This window comes from Aphelocoma coerulescens, chromosome 4, assembly GCF_041296385.1.
Source record: "Aphelocoma coerulescens isolate FSJ_1873_10779 chromosome 4, UR_Acoe_1.0, whole genome shotgun sequence".
Lineage (NCBI taxonomy): Eukaryota > Metazoa > Chordata > Aves > Passeriformes > Corvidae > Aphelocoma > Aphelocoma coerulescens.
In genome coordinates this window covers 54,203,825-54,221,213 of record NC_091017.1, presented here as the reverse complement: position 1 = coordinate 54,221,213, position 17,389 = coordinate 54,203,825, and the positions used below count along the sequence as shown (strand labels likewise).

Genomic DNA, 17,389 nt, shown 5'->3' with positions numbered 1-17,389 from the left:
AAACAATAAAGGTGATGAGGAGAGTATTTATCATCACCCTGTTACCTTTTTGCTGGTGAACTCTTCTTTGGAGTAGGGGTTCAGCGTGGGAGTTTGCTACTTGCTACTACTTCATTTTGCCATGTAGAGAGATCTGATGCTGATTTTCCTGTGCTCCTGAAGTTCCAGGATATTTCTCCACAAGTCTCTCTTCCAGAAAAAGCAGGCAGGGGTGCCTGCTACACTCCCTCCAGATCAGATCTTTCCCTTTTACTGATGTGTCAGCTGCCTCATAGGTATGGGTGCATGAATGGGTTGGCTGTGCCCCTGCAGTATGGAACATTCTTGATGTATGCAGGGGTGTTGAGAGAAATTGCTGATAGTGCTCTCAGCTGCTGTTAAAGCCTGCTCCTTTCAGAGTACATAGTTTAGACTGGGCACAGAAATATACAGGATGTGTTAAACACTCCATGCTATTCCAGCCACCCAGATGGAAAATAGGTTCCCTGGTTTTGCAGCCAGGCCATTCTATGCCAGTCAGCTGAGTGCTTAGGCGTGTTTCTGGGTGTATGTTATTTATGAGTATCAAGAAACTTTGTGAGTCCTTAGTGCTCATGAAAATACTCTCATTTGACTGTGTTTGTGCAAAAGTAAAGTAGGATTTAAAGTTTCATTCTAGGTATTCGAAGATGATGGGAGCTAACCAGAGAAGTCATGGTAAATGTTTTTTTTTATTAATACTTGAATAGAAAATCATGTTGCATCCCATTTAAGATTGTTGCTTTTTTTGTCCAATGGACTTTGCCTTTTGAATTACGGTTTTTTGTTTTTTGGTTTTTTTTTATTTAGAAAAGCTTGGAGAGATCAGAATTATAAAGCATATTCAAGAAATGTAATTTGGACCTATTATCAGTGTATTGAGTAAACGTTTCAAGCAGCAGCTCTGGGTGTTTTTTTGGCCTTTTTTACTGCCCAGGTGCCTCTTTTTGGGCAGGGTGAGCGCTGGGGCTGCGCCGGGCGGGGCGGTGGCGCGGCGCGGCCGCCAGGTGCCAGCAGCGGCCCGCGCAGCGCCCGGAGAGCCCCGCAATTCCTCGTGTTCCTCGGTCTGACCGCCGCCTCTCTGCCTTCCAACAGCTGGCATCGAACACAAAGAATCACCTTCAGACTCCTTGAAACATAAATAAATTAGTATCCATAGCTATATCAAAGACTCCAGTAAAGTGGGATTTATATATTGGTTTTTTACAGCTAATTTCTTTCAATACATAGACATATATTTTTTGAAGTTCTGCTGGTGTCCTCTGCCTTGGGGGCCATGCTCTCTGTCTAGGCTGAGACATGGCTTGAGCAGATCAGATGGGTGTTTATCTGGCCTCACTTGGTATTTTCTGTGTTACTGTTTTAACTAGAGACTTTTTCAGTCTACTCACACTTATCTGCAGGAGGCCACTATCAAGCCGAGCTTAGAAGACGGTTATTGTGCAGTGCAGCTGCTGAAGTGTGCGTTCTGCCTGGGTCACTGTTTCCTGAAACGGAAGATAATGGTTCTTGCCCAACCTGGGGGCGTTACAAAAGAGCTGAGAAAACAGAGAAGGCTTAAACAAATTCTTCTCCCTGGAGAATTCCTTTTTTTGTAAACTCTACAAACAAGAGCAGCTGCCTGTCACCAGAGGGTGGGCTGTTCTCTGCTGACAATTTGAGGTTGTGCATGCACCTGTTTCGGAGACAAAACAGCTGATCTCCAGGTGACTCCCACTACAAACTCTTTTTCTCTCTTAGTATATAAATGACTGCTTTTTTGGTGGGATTTTTGTGCTCATATGATGACTTAGGAATCTCCTATAGAAATGCAGGTGTGTTGCTGCTCCCACCCATTCTACCTCTATCCTGGGACCAATCAAAACTTCCCTCATACTTTGTCACTGGAAAGCACTCATCGTTCTCATAAACTTGTTAGTATAATTTTGAACTTTGAGAGAGATAAATTGTAACAAAGTTAAATATTCCCTTTAGAAATTGATTTATATGTCTTAAAACTACTTTGGCTTTTGACAGTCATGATAAAACATGGGATGAGAGACTATTTGGACATGATAAAGCCTCCAGAAAGTATATTTTATTGTACCAAACTAATGGTTTGGCATATATATCATATATATACATATGTGTGTGTGTGTGTAAAATAGTTTGTTATTTTATTTGACTTGCCAGATCTCTGTTGCCAACTCTCAAGCCAGGAGGGTGGTGATCAGCAGCAGAGGAGGTGAAAGACCTGAGATTTGTCCCTGTCTCTCCAACACTGTATCCTGTATTTCTTTAACAAAGTCCTTGTAGTTTCAGGCTTTCCAAATATGTATTTATTTTTTTAGATCTAAAAATATACAAAATGCAACCCATTTACTTCAAAACCTGTAAAATCTATTCATACTCTAAAGGTGGGATAATACTAGCACAGATTTTGAAAAAATGTACATGTCTTAATTCACCTCAAAGTTAGTGCAGTTTGTGAAAGAAAATACATTTGTGGTTGACATTCCCTTTGGGTTTAAATGTTTTTAGCAGGCACTTGGGCAACCTTGAAACTGTGCCAGGATCTGACTTAGGTAGGCAGAGCAGGCAGAAAGTATCCACCACGCCAGCATCTCCTGCATTTTCCAGGAGCACAGGGGGACAAATCAAATAGTCACCAAGTAGAAAAAGCTACGGACAAATATTTAGGATGGCTGCTGTTTGCTGAGCTTTCCTGACACTTGGAGTTGCAGCTGCAGACAATTCAACAAAAAGAGTAACCTCTCTCCCTGTGGGCATGGATGTCAGTGTGGCACAGGCGATACACCTAACCAGAGCAGGGAGTTAGGGTGCCACTGCTCTTTGGCTAAGGGTTTGCACACAAGGCTTTATGAGTTTGCCTCTCCATGGTCAGTGTGCCATCCTTAAAGATCACACTCTTTCCACCTTCCTCTCATAGTCCTTCCCTGCTGAGGCTTTACAGTGCTTGATGTCCTTCTCTGGCAGGAAGGATAGGGCCTCTCCTAGACTTGGTTTGAACAATGCAGACAGAAGCTAAAGACAGTTTTCAGTTAATTTGTGTGTTATCAGTGATATGAATGTTTTGGCTGTTAGTGGAAAACATGTACTTTGTGCTGAACTCCTTTCAGAAGTTTCAGGTTGGTTGCTGCCTGTGTGTAGTGGGACAACAGCCAGTATGTGGGGAGCTGTTTTCTTCATGCTGCCCTAGCACTCCCCCAGGATATTTAGATAATGCAGAAAACAGCCTACATATCACCTCCTGTGGCTTTCCCTAGGGGAGAAGGGGTACTTTGAGAGAGTACAGAATATACTTTGGGAGCTGGGACGACCAGTGTGTTTGTAAAGTGTTTGAAGAACTTGTAGACCCAGGCCTGACTTGTGCTACAGTGTAAGCTGTGGTAAAGCTAACTCTGCTATGTTGATCCTGCTCCCACCTTAGAGGTTTTTACCTTGGAAGGACAGAGGACTCTGCTTGTGGCCATAAGACTGAATAGAAAACAAAGTGGGGCAGGCTCAGGGAAGACGTTGACATGAGGCAGACAGGACTCTACTGATTATTTGGATAAGCATATTTGTCATTTTCAAAATGTTTTCCTCTTTTCACCTATGCAGAACAGAGACATGAATTATAAAGGGTGCACATGTGTGAGTGGCAATAACAAAACCTTTCAGAAACATTTCTTTGCATTTGCTTTAAAATTTGATAATTTTTTAAAAAAGGCTTCCAGTACAATTAATCTCTAAATTTTATTAGCCTTATTCCTAGAGTGACTGTCCTCCTGCAATGGCAATGAGCCTGTGTTTCTAATTGCTTGTTGTCTCATCTCCACCTATCTACTTTTTATACCTCTGGTAAGGTTAGAAAGCCTTAATAGGAAATCGAAAAGCATTTTAATACTGCAATATGTTTGTGATTCCATGAGGCAGATGAAAGTAGAGCTTGCTCTGAATCTGAATTATGGTTGCAAATTGTGATTTTTAGGTAGTGGTCTGATTTGTGGCTGGACCTGTTGGAGCTTGCACATGGTACCTTGGGCTGCTGCACTCTGAAATTCAGTCTCATGCCTGTGTTGCTACAACTGACATCTGTTTCAGTAACCTGCAGCCAATGTTCCCCATGAGCTCCTGTAATTGCTGTTGGCAACTGACACAGCCAGATTATGTCTAGGAGTAGATGCTCCTGCTGATTTCAATTTAGGCAAGGCATGAATCCACAAACAAGAAGCCGCAAACGGTTGGAAGGAGTCAGCTCGTAACTGATTCACTGATGTATGGTAGGGGTGTACTGAGAACAAATCACATGGATGGCTTTTTGCATACAGATGGCTGCTTGCTTAAAGGAGACCTTCTCTGTTCATTCTGGAGATATGTCAAATGCTCTTTGACTAAGAATAAGGGACAGTTGCCTCCATCCTTTTAGCTGCTTCTAATTCAAAAACAAGGAGCAACCACAATGCTAAATTCCTCTTCCCGTTGTAGAACATACTAGGCTAGATGGACCTTTGCTTTGATCCATTACAGCTGTTCTTTTATTCTTGTAAAATATTTAACTGTAAAATTAAAATCTAATTATAAATAACATTGTATAAATATTATATTTTATTATATAGAATTATTATTATTATATAAAGTTAAAATTTAATCAGAAAATTAAATTTTTCTTGCTTTCAAATTTATCTGCAGATGGGGAATATTCCTGACACAGAAGAAGCCAGCTGAGAATAACATATTGCTGGTCAATGCCATGGAAAACCAGTGTAAGCTGGAAATACAAAGAAATCTGAGAGAACCTAGGAGAAAATTGAAGATGGGCTTGTGGGAGAGAACCACTAGAGAGATACAGAGATGGTGATACAGAGAAAAAGTATGGTTCTACTGCCTCCAAACAGAGAACCCATCCTGCATGAGTTCGATGTCATTTCTGTGCACAGGGGTGTCCAAAAAATTTTTATGTCAGTGTTTGAGTTACATGGTGGCTCCTTACAGGTTTTCAGTCATGCACATGCATTGAATTTGCAAAGCCTTTTACTTGGCTTGGAAATTCCTCTGATGATCCTCCAGTGCATAGAATCCCAAAGATATGTTATGTTGTGCTATTTAAGCATGTAAGTTTAATTTGGACAGTAATTGTGAAGTAAAATTCTGATTCAGAGAAAGGATTGTCAAATCATTCATAATTTATATTTTCTACCCTACATTTTGAATGTATCCTTATTGTTTTATATGGAAATAAGCAGAAAAAAAAAAACCCTAAACAGGGTATTGTTGCTGGGTTTTACCTTTTTTTTTTCCTTTCAGCCTAATTATTGTTATGTGGGAAAAATTTGCATTTTTCTCTGTAGTGAAGAGAGAAATTGTTTGTGTGTCTTATTTTTCTGATTTCTTAATTCTGGCACTTGATGACCTGAAATATGTTCCATGAAAGACCATTTTATCTCATAGACTCATAGGATCATTAAGGTTGGAAAAGACCTCTAAGATCATCAAGTCCAACTATTAGCCTGACATTGTCAAGTCCACAATGAAACCATGTCTCTAAGTACCACATCTATGTGTTTTCTGAACACTTTCAGGGATGGTGATTTCACCACTTTCCTGACAAGTGCTTGGAAACCCTTTCAGTGAAGAAAATTTTCCTGATACCTAATCTGAACCTGCCCTGGCACAACTTGAGCCTGTATTCTCTTGTCTTACTGCTTTTTACCTGGGAGTAACCTCCTTTCAGGTAGTTGTAGAAAGTGATGAGGTCCCATCTGAGCCTCCTTTTCTCCAAGCTAAACAACCCCTGCTCCCTCAGCAGCTCCTTGTAAGACTTATGTTCCAGAATGTTCATCAGGTCCATTGCCCTTCTCTGGATATGCTCCAGCACCTCAATGTCCTTCTTGTAGTGAGGGGCCCAGGACTAAACACAGGGTTCTAGGGGTGGCCTCACCAGTGTCAGGGGCGATTACTGCCCTTGTCCTGCTGGCCACACTATTGCTGATACAGGCCAGGATGCCATTGGCCTTTTTGGCTACCTGGGCACACACTGGCTCATTTTAAGCCAGCTGTCGACCAGTGTCTCCAGGTCCTTTTCTGCTGAGCAGCTTTCCAGCCACTCTTCCCCAGGTCAGTAGTGCTGCAGAGGGCTGTGACCCAAATGCAGGACTGGGAACTTCACTTTGATAAACCTCATACAGTTGGCTTCAGCCCATCAATCCAGCCTGTCCATATCCCTCCATAGACCCTTCCTACCTTCCAGCAGATCAACACTCACACCCAACTGGGTTGGTGTCATCTGCAAACTGACTCAGGGTGCCCTTGAGGCCCCCATCCAGATCATCAGTAGAGATATTGAACAGGACTGGTGCCAGTACTGAGCCTTGGGGAACACCACTCATGATTGGCTGCCAGCTGGATGTAACTTCATTCACCACCATCTCTGGGCCCAGCCATCCAGACAGTTTTTACCTGGTGAGCAGTGCACCTGTCCAAGCCATGAGCAGTTTCTGCAGGCAAATGCTGTGGGAAATGGTGTCAGAGGGTTTATTAAAGTCCAGGTAGACAGCATCTACAGCCTTTTCCTCATCCATTGAGCGTGTCACCTTGTCACAGAAGATCAGGTCAGTCAAGCAGAACCTGCCTTTCATGAACTCATGCTGGCTGGACCTGATCCCCTGGTTCTCCTGTATGTGCTGTGTGATCTCCTGTAGCCTCTTACAGCAGTCAGCTGCTGTGTCCTGACAGTTGCATGGAAGGAACTTTTTGAAAACTTCTCAAAATATGTCTTTTTCTTTCCCTCTTCTTTTCTGTCTAGCTCTTCAGCTAGTAAGGTGCTATATCATGTAATGTCTGTCACACCAAAAACATTTTATTGATCATCTGAGGGTGCATGGTGTTTTTTGCAACTGAAACACCTCCATCATTTCTTTAGGAGTTTGAAGGCTTCAGGGAGCACATGTTTTTGCATACATGAGCAGAACTTTCTTTGGCATCAGATGTGCAATGTACTACACTGTCAAGAACTAGGATTAAAAGGTTTGCCCTACCATCTGTCAGACTGTCATTTTCAATAAATGTTATGTCACTGTGATATTATTATGGCAGAGATGCTGGCTAAAAGTGGAATGCACACATCATCCTAGGAGGATATTTCTGAAGTAAAGTGTGGCAATAAAAAAAAGAGTGGTTTTTTTTTGGTTGGTTGGTTGGCTTGGTTTTTTCACAGCTGTTAGAGAAAAATGGCCAGAACTTAAGAATTTCTGTGGAAGCCAAATACTGGACAGTGAGGAAAAAACTTTCTTCTTGACCCAGTTACATATCATATACAATATGTTACAGTCATTTAAGACCATCACATATGACATAATTGACCCAAGCGTTGGCCTTTTTTTTGTGTTTACCTGTGCTCCTAGCTGGGAAGGCCACAGCCCAGTGAAAACAGTCACGTAATCACACACCACTGCAGGTAGGAAGGCAAAAGCATTCCAGACACTTGCTGGAGGGTTATTTCACATGGGAACTTACTCAGACTCCTTGAAGGTACAGGCAAGTTCATATTGGTGTTTTTTGTCTGTGTTGGAGATAAGCAGAAATTCTAGGATAAGATTTTTAATTGATAAAGTAATTTTTTTCCCTTGGGAAATGTCACAAAGGAAATTACAGAGGCTGCTGGGGGCAGTTCTTCTCAAACTGTCAAGTGATCTGTGCAAGGCAGTTCAGGATTTTCACCAAGACTTGACCTGCTGTCCCCACATTTCTCTGGCTCCCAGTTATGTTTTCTGGGATGATCTCTCTGAAATATCCTATGCTCCCTTCTACAGCTGGGTAAAATTGTAGCACCTTTATCACAGATAACCACTTTGTCATGTGTCTCAAAAGCTAGGTAGGCTTTTCTGTGTGTTAATGCTGGTCTAGAGTCCCTCAGTAATGCAAAATGCAGACAGATATGTACTGAGAAAACTGGGCACTTAGGAGATACAGCTTCTGAATGCTGACTTTCTGGCTCCAGCCAGAAAATGCGCACCAAGACATTAGAAGGCTGTGCTTGGCAGTTTCTGAGAATCAAGGCAAGAATTCCAGAGATTTGCATGTAGTTCTTGTGAATATAGAGGATTTTTTCTCCTAAAATGCTTTTTCTACCTACAAATTTTTGTGCAATCTCAGTACAGGAAAGCTGTGCATTTTTCTTTCAGAGTTTTTTTTTAGTCCAGTTTTCTGCTGCCAGTGCTGGCTTATGTAACATGCAGCATGATAAGGATCTCTTCACAGAAAACAGCAACCCAGCCATGAAATCAAAATCTTTTGATCATGTTTAAAGGAAGAGCTTGTTTTTCTTCTTTTGCCATTGTATTGGGCTGTCCTTTCTCTTCTGGTGTCGTTGAAGTTAGGCAATCATAAGTACAGTTGCATGATATATGAGATGAAACACTTGTATAGTCATTAATAAAAAGACTAAATTGTTGACAGTTCTGCTGCTGTCTCTGCCAATTACCTCATTTCCATTCTAGGAACAAATGTGGACCACTTTGGGCTAAACGAGACATTCTGGAAAACATGGTGGTAGGTCTCTGTGCCAGAAGAACACAGCAGACTGTGAAACACTGCAGGGTTACAGGCGAGTAGCAAGAGGAAGGGTACTTGCTGGTACCGCCAGATTCAAAACATGGATCAAGGTTTCCCACTTACGTTTTGGTCAGGAGAAAAAATTTCAGTATCTGTTGTTTTATTCTAAAATACAGATTAATCACTTCTGGGTGTTTAGTTTTATTTCCAGGGAATATTCAGGGCATGAATAGGCCATAAGTCTATAGGGAATCACCAAGTCATTAAAAAGCACTGGTTTTTAAGAGAGCGTTTAGTCCATTACTCAGCTTCAGTTGCAGCCATATCTTTCCAGGCAGTTTCTTGTCTAGACTGTTTCTTAAAACCTTCACTGGTGGTTATTTCATAGTCTCCTCCAGTGCTCAATTATCCTTGCTATTGTAATGTCTGTTCTGATGTCTAACCTAAATTTCCAGCTTGTGTAATTTGATGCAATTACATTTGCTTCTTACGCAAAGGTCGTGGCATCAAGGATTCCTTTTGTCATTGTAGAAGCCTTTCTTCTCTTTGGAGACCACTCTGATGTTTCCTCTCAGTTCTCCCATCCCTAGACAAAACAGTCCAGTCTTTCAGTCTTGATAGATTTTTTTTCTCCTTGCTTCTGTGTAAGAGAAGAAAACAGCTTGCTTCTCCCATTTTTCTGGCTAACTGCATGTTCAGAATATTAATCATGTTTCACCTTTTCTGTTCAAAAACCATTTGGTATAATTTTCTGAGTGGGTCAGAAACGCACCTAACAAAGGCAGGATAGAGGCAGAGACTGCTCAAAAGTCATAATAAAAGAAACTAGGACACAAGCTTTGGATGTAGGGTTTAGTTTAACATCTAAGAAGGATTTGTGTGTGAAATGAAAAGAAGTGCATGGGATATCTCAGAGGGAGGTAACTACAGCCTCAGCACTAAAATGGTTCTCTTACCCATCCCTTTCCTGTCTTCTGTGGGAACTATTCTGGTTCTTGGCAACATTTCTGCAAGAGAGTTATGGTTAAACTACAGAAAGTTTCAGTCAGAACAAGTTAATTGCAAATCTGTTATAAAGAATAGGAGAAATATAGTGCTTTTGACCTTGTGATGAAAAACCACAATGTTTTTTCTTCCTCTCCAACTGTTGAAGAGTTAATAAGTGTATGTCAGAAAGACAACAAAGCCAGAGGGGGAGAAGCAAGGAAAAGAAAATTTAGTGCCACTTCATGACACAAAGAATTTTCTGTGAGTGCCAAATAGATAGGAGAGTTCTTTTTCTAAGCTCTGTAACAGCAAGTATGAGTGCAAGTGTGTTTAAGTTTGATCCTTCAAAGTATTTCCATTTCTCTAATTTTGGTGAAAGCACAGAATAGAAGGAAATTATTCAGGATAGCTACAAAGCTAGGGAAAGTAATGGGTGATACTCAGATAAGATGAAATCACTCTTTCGCACCATCAGAAAAGCATTTCCCGGTATTTCCACTTCACTAGCAGTGAAAATGATCATGATTGAGTACTGAAAGATGGAACAAATGTTTTATTTCTACACAGATATATCAAAGAGTGCCTTTTCATCAACTGTGTTGTTCTGAAGGGCAGAGCTGAGGTTTCTGATGGAAGCCTTTGTCATTTAGTTAAGTCCTTTGCTAACAACACTGCATTGAACTGAGTTTAAGATCTATTTAGAAATAAGCAAATGATGGTATTTCTAGTATATTGATAGAAATGAATCATCCTTGAAAACTTAAAAAGTGAATTATGCGTACATATTGGAGAAATGGTCAGGGATTTGTTCTAAAATAAAAAATTGGTAGACCACTGACAATTGCAAAAAAAAAGAAAGTAATAGATGCCAGGTTTTCCTAAAAATCTACTAATCCTTTAGACTCAGCTTGCAGATCTAAGTAAAGAAGTTGAAGGATTAACTCTTCTGTGCTCTAGAAATGATGAATGCATGCAAGCTGCAATGGATGAAACTTCTGTTCCTTCTGATGTATGTACTTCAACTTGTAGTGGAGTCTTTTCTGTTTAAAAACAATCCAAAAATTCAATATTTAAAGTAAGAGTAGAGTACTAAACAGTTGGCAGTGTGTCAATGAGGGTGCATTAGGCAGTGGAATGACCTGTGTTCAGTTATGTGAGAATTGTTTTGATCTGAGGACTTTATGTTCTCCTTGCACATTTTTCAACAGTGGAGTGTGTGCCAGCAGCTGCCCTGGGTGCACACCATGTGTTTCCACGTAGCAAGCAATGCAAAGCAGTCATCTGTGTGCCTTGCTCAGAGGCAGTCAGCCTCTGACTCATGTCTCTCTAGCCAGAGCTTGTTTTCCTTTCTGGTGTATTCTGCAGTCTGTTCAGTCTCTTGAGCATTAGGAAAACTCACCTTTGCTGTCTTCCTCACTTTGATCTTACTATGTAGATATTTAATTGCTCCCATGTGCTCAGGACAGTGCTGTGATTAGAGAGTTCAAGGATCCAATTGATCCTAATCCTCGAGACTCAGAACTCTTTTATAGGAAGACTGGCAAGAGTTTTTAATCAAGTGTCATGAATAATATTATGGCTTTATGCAAACTTATGTCTTGGATCAAAGACTCCATATGGTTTGACTATATGGCCATACAGCTTGCTTAATCTCATGTGAACAGCAAAATCTGGGCCAAATCTTCCAGTCTGTACGATGCTTAGGGCAGGAGGTGGGGAGCACCAGCTCCAGAACTCAGAATTTGAGGGCAATACATGTTGTCATCAGGACAGTCTGCTTCATGGCAGCACCTGCATGTCCACTTCCATGCTGGATAATGAGGCTATATTTGGACAGTGGCTGACTGTTGACAACAATTTGACAGTGTCTCTTCATCATGATGCTGCAAGGTGCAGCACAGACTTCTCAAGCTATCAGCAGCAGGAAGCTATAATTGAGATGCCAGTCATTGAAAAGCCAATGAACAGGGACTTTTGGCAAGGGTTTGTAGTGATACAACAAGGGGTAATGGTTTTAAAATGAAAGAGAGCAGGTTTAGATTAGCTATTAGGAAGAAATTCTTTATTGTGAGGGTGGTGAGGCACTGGAACAGGTTGCCCCAAGAAGCTGTGAATGCCCCATCCCTGGAAGTGTTCAGGGCCAGGTTGGATAGGTCCCTGAGCAGCCTGGTCTAGTGGAAGGTGTGCTGGCCCATGTCAGGGAGGCTGGAATGAGACTTTTAAGGTCTCTTCTATCCCAAGCCATTCTGTGATTCAGTTTTGTTTTATAAGGTCAATGAGCTCCTATCTGGTCATGAAAAAGGATGAGACATTTTACCATTCTCTTTGTCATAAGTCAAAGCCATTAAACAAGTAACTGGACAATACTAGAGCCTGAAATAGAAGCCAGAAATATTTATTAAGGCACTATTTATACTACATTTCTACCAGGAAAATGCCCTGTATTCTGAAAGAAACAAAGAAAACAAAGTAAATTGAAAGCTCCTGAGGTCAGTGGAAGATTCATCACTGGTGTGTAATCACCTCTAGATACGGGGGTCATACTGATGTGTGAAACAGAGATTTGCTCAGGAACAGCCACACTGTGGTAGTGATTCAGTGCCAGCCCTGGATCTGGCTGGAGGAAATCCAATCTGAGTGTAACATTGCTGTGCAAAGGCATAATTATTTGGCTGCTAACATCGACATAGTTGTGTGTGGGAAGAATCCCACGGCATGGTGTATCACTAATGCAGATACCAAGGTAATCCAGGGTAAGCCAGCAAGGCTGACCTACCTTGAGTCCTACTCTGTGGATATTTCTGGTGCCTAGGGGCTTAGTAATTTACACTTTTCAGCATTTTAAATGCTAATTTTTGTTTTTGAAAGTTTAAATAAGAACCAAACAATGACAGTGTATGCCAGCAGCTTTACTCATAGCCTCTAATGAAATCCAGTTCTGACCTTACAACAGGAATTGAGAGCACTGCACTAAATCCACTTCTAGTTCAATATGCATCTATCCTACCATTATGCTAATGAAGGTCCAGGAATGGAGAAAAATATATTACAAAGCACTACAGAAGCATTAATTTTTAGAAACATTAGAGATGAAGATATCCCATCAGGGAGAGGGCCAAACTGAAGAACAGAATAATACATAATGTGGGTGGAGGTAAAGCAGGAAAGAAAGCAAAGAAACAAATGGGACCAAGAATGTAGGGAACAACTTTCAAGGTCCAGTCCCAGTGCAGCACCTACATAGCAACAGCATTTTAGAAGGATTGAAAGGGTAGCAAGATAAGACCTCAGAACATTTTTGAGAAAGAGAATGAAATGAGCAAGTAAGGAAATAAAACTGAAGACTCTTTTTACTTACAGGGACTGCATACAATTGAGAATCTAAGAAAAATACTGTATAGCTGCTGTTACACTTTCCCATTCTGTCTGTCAGCTATGCCAGTCCTAAATTATAGTTTATTAGCATTGAGAAGCACTGTACACACTCACACTCTCCAGAATTATTCAAGTTACATCTTAACTTCAGGCCTAACTCTCCCCTGCTGGAGAGATCATGCCATAGACCCCATTGCATATTACTTGGTTTGGGATTTCAGTACAAAGTGATTCATGCAGTTACTGGGTTTCTTCCTCGCTAGACTTCATGGACTTTCTGGCACTTGAACAAAGTGTGTTTCTAAGCCAGACACCTGAGTTCAACTCACAAGCATTTCTACGCTGTTTCATCACACACTGATGAAGAAAACTGCGTAGAAATATTTTGTATTACAAAAGATCTTTAGAGAGCAGCTTGCTGTGTCATGTGGTCTTTTAGGGTTATTGCTGTGTAAAGCTCATGCTTTTACAGCACAGGGTGAGCAGTGTTGTGCTGCATCCAGAACTGGGCTTTCTGACCTCTTAGGTATCCAGGTTGTGATCTGGGCTCACCTGAAAATAATGGCTTGTAAACAGTAATGTCATGAATGAAGATGGCTGGGAACTATTAATCACATACATACATGTTCATGCACAACATACATGTTCTCTGGGTGAAGGAGAGGATTGTGAAATATGATCATAAAGAATCTCCATTTCCAGGTATGTGTCCTAAGAGGGCAGCCGTAATGTGAGGGAAAGGATGTTCAAACCAGCTCTAGCTGCCTAAGGTAGGCAGCTGTATGCTTGCCACTTGGGGTCTGCAGAGGGGCAATTCCACACCAATATATACTGATAACACTTCATTTTAGCAGGAAATAAGAGCATTTTAGTGTTTTTATGGGATTGTTCAGGTTAATCCCATGGTATACACAGCAGAATAAACAGAAGACGTTTTCAGACTTCTGGGAGAAGATGTCATTCTGCTACAAGAATATGCACATTTAAATCTCAAAATAGTGTTCAGTTTGCTTTTTTGCAGCTCTCAGCCACAGAAATCTAACACATTATCTTTGCATGTAGAGGTGGATAATATTACAGTTAAAAAGTAGTGATTTCTTTAGTAATAGCTTCCTTACTTGCTTCACTTAATGCCATCTGTAAGCTGTGCTACTAGTTCCCCTTAGAGAGCCTATTTGCACGCCCAACTACTTTTTGAAATGTAATTTATAGGGATCACTGAGTGACTGACACACATCTACAAAGACATAATAAAACCCTATGAATATAAATTACTGCTTTATCCATAATTTTTGTCTGAGGCACTATTTCATTCTGTATTACAGAAGCATTAAAGAAACTGCAGGTCCATGTTACAACTCTTTCGGTGACCAACCTATTTTAAGAGGTTCCAAAGCCTTTTTCATCATCACTTCTGAGATGATATCAGTTCCCTCAGTTGGGCTGATTCAACTCTATGATTGCATCCAGATTGCTAAATAATCAATTTAGAAAGTTAAAAAAAACCATTACTCCTTCCTGTCTCACCCAACCTGTTTTATTTGGCTCTTTTAACAGGTTTCATTAACAGTACTGCCAGAGAATCCATCCCATAAAAATGATAAATCTACTGTGTAAGTCAGGAATGAGTGATGGGGATGAAAGGTCTTACCCTGTGTCTAGTGCTAAGAAAATAATAACATGGAGCTTGAGTTTCTGTGTGGAAATTGTCCTTAAAAGGCAAGACTTTAGGTATATGTTTGTTGGGTCTTTGCTTCAGAAAACAGCCCTGGTACTCTGCAGATTCACATTGTATCAGTAAAGACAACAGACCTTCAATACTTGAAAAAATTATCCCAAGTGGGTCACTAGAAATGTAATTTCCTGTCAAGGAAAGACAAGCTGATCACACAACAGGTGAAGCCCCTTAGAAGTGAGAGGAATATGGATTTGTTTGCAGGCAATGGGAGATCCTTTTCAGCAGAAATATCAGTTATAATTTGAATAACTTTAGTAAGTAAATTCCACTGCAATAAAACCACACTGTAATTGCATGATGGTTTTAACTTCTTAAACATCTAAACATTGAGATGAATGATCTCTAGCGTAAAATGATTGGTACAGAAAGCTCTTATCCCTTTTTCTATTTTCTCGGTCTGAGAAAGGTGCATATTCTTATCAGCACTTTAACACTAATCCAGCCATAGAAACAGTGGAACCTCTTCTTCCTAAAGGAATTTGACATCGTCTTTTGAATTCATCTTTTGAACTTCATATTTTCAAGCGCCTTGAGCTGGCCGTCCTCCCCACACTGAAGACACACAGGATTTCATAACATCACTTGTCTGCCACATACTGGCCTCATGTTCCCTGGCTTAATTTCATCCCCCACTTTCCAAGTTTATTCAGGAGAAGATTTACACTCACCTTTCTCACTTCCCAGCAATTTCTCTTTTGTTGGTACACACGGAATCCCCACTACTGTAATAAGGGCTGTTAAGTGGTGCACATCAGAGTCCCTTCATCTACTGCTCTTCCTCTCCCTAGCTCTAGAGAGGTGTCCCAGCTCTCTCTGAATGCAAGACACAATGATAATTGATTGTGGTATTTCTTGGTCTCCAAGACGGGACACAAAGACTGTAAACCAAACAAAGGTGTGGAAAGTTATTTTTAAAACAGTTTGTGGAAAGATTAACTAAGTATCTTTGAAAAACAATAGGGAAGGACTTTGGCATATTAGGAGCGGAACTCTTTCTTAGAATCTGAATTATGAAAAGAAAAGAAATATAAAGAGTTAGCATAGCTGTTACCCTCTGCAGGAATACTGGGTTGTGGTCAGCCTTATCTGCTTCTTTTCAAAGATCCTTTATTACTAAACTGCTTTGACTTAGAGTTACAATTTTCAACTTAAACTATTATCCTGACTCTTAGCATCTATTGTTAAGGTAAAGCCTGTATTTCAAGTTTTAAGGCATGCCAAAGAGGTACTTAAAAGCAAACTAATCTGTGGTAAACTTGCAATTGCTCTTACAATATAACAAGTGATTTGAGTTGGCACAGCTGTCTTTCATTGCAAGCCAAACTAATTCAAAGCACCTGCCCCTTGAAATATCCTAGGAGGAGGGAGTAGCTGCATGCATATATGGACATTCAGTTGCCAAGGCAATTGAGGAGAATTACAGGAGGGTGGTGTACAGTGTGTGATGGAATTAAGAAAAAAAAAAATATTTTTTTAAACATCTTTTGAAATAATAATGTTCTTGTGGGTATTTGTTTCAGAGTATAGTCAAAGGGTTTGAGACATCCAGTACTTAAGATTGCACTGCCTGAAATAAATGGCTTAATTTTGTATTCATTTTTACTACTGAATATTGAATTTTCATTTTCTCTGCAAGACTAAATTTTAAAGTAGTTCTTAAAGTTAATGACATTGAAGATGCAAGACTATACCTTTAAAAATGTGGTAGCTCAATGTATGTAATAGAGTAGCATATCAAAACTGAATCATTAAAAAGTGGTTCTTCACTTCTGCAGCAAAAGTGATTTTTTTAAAACATTCTTTGTTTACCACAGTTAAAGATGTAAGTAACAATAAAGTAACAGTGTCCTGGGGAGAGGTTTCTTAAGGGTTTTGTGATTCAGTATGTCAGATAGTCCTCCCAAGTAATGATATTTGCAACTGATGGGAAGAGACTGAGTCAATCCTTCAGAAAACAAGCAAACAGACAACAAAATCCAAACAAAATATATCTTGATTCTATAGACTAGAGAGATGAAGATGCTAAAGGTACTGAAATAATAGATTATTCTAACACCACAGCTACTGTGGATGAAAAGGGAATGTTCTTTGTGGAAATACTAATAAAAAGTTTCAAATCTTTGTAAACTAACTTGACTGCTGGGAAGGAGCTCCAGGGAAAGGTAGGTGTGAAGTAGTTGGATTTGCTTGTAATGTTCTGTGCTGCTTTGAAATCAGAGCCCTAAATAACATTGTTTAAGGCTAGGTTAAAACAGGTGGGATTAGAACAGTTTGAAATTATGCCGGAGAGGTAGTGTAGCCCAACAAATTGTGTCAGGGCAGATACACAGACACCCAGAGCCAGAAACAGTACTCTGGCCTACTAAATGTCATACAGTTTGCTTTATAACTTTGCTGTGGGCCACCTCCCACAAGAGACAGAACTGTTTTTCCTTGGTGCGAAGACAAGTTCTGCTTTTGTTCTGGTGCCTGAAGAAGAGCAGCTGTATTCCTGCTGCTAGTGCAAACCTCATGCACCTGTGTACTACATAACATTGAAGATGGATCTTTTTTCCTGTGCATGTCTTGGTGCAATATAATTTGCCTCACTGAACAAAGTGAAAGAAAGGTGTCTTTATGCAAAAAAACACCTACCCCAAAACCCACTTTCTTTTTTTGTCAGTCTCCCATTTCTAGTGGGAACTTCAGCATGCTTTCCTGTTTGGCTCAGTCTAGTGATCAGTTTCCCTCTCACCG

At 40.4% G+C, this 17,389-nt stretch overlaps 1 long non-coding RNA gene across 2 annotated transcripts; it reads right to left on the bottom strand.

The window, feature by feature from the left end:
• Positions 1–420: 420 nt before the first annotated feature.
• On the bottom strand, positions 421–15,907 carry LOC138109082 (uncharacterized). Of its 2 annotated transcripts, XR_011150253.1 has the most exons (4): positions 15,705–15,907; positions 15,322–15,531; positions 1,410–1,505; positions 421–1,147 (listed from the first exon to the last, which is right to left on the bottom strand). It is a non-coding gene; the product is annotated as an uncharacterized lncRNA (long non-coding RNA). The 2 variants fall into 2 exon arrangements; XR_011150254.1 differs by lacking the exons at positions 421–1,147; positions 1,410–1,505 and adding an exon at positions 14,558–15,205.
• Between the last annotated feature and the right edge of the window lie 1,482 nt (positions 15,908–17,389).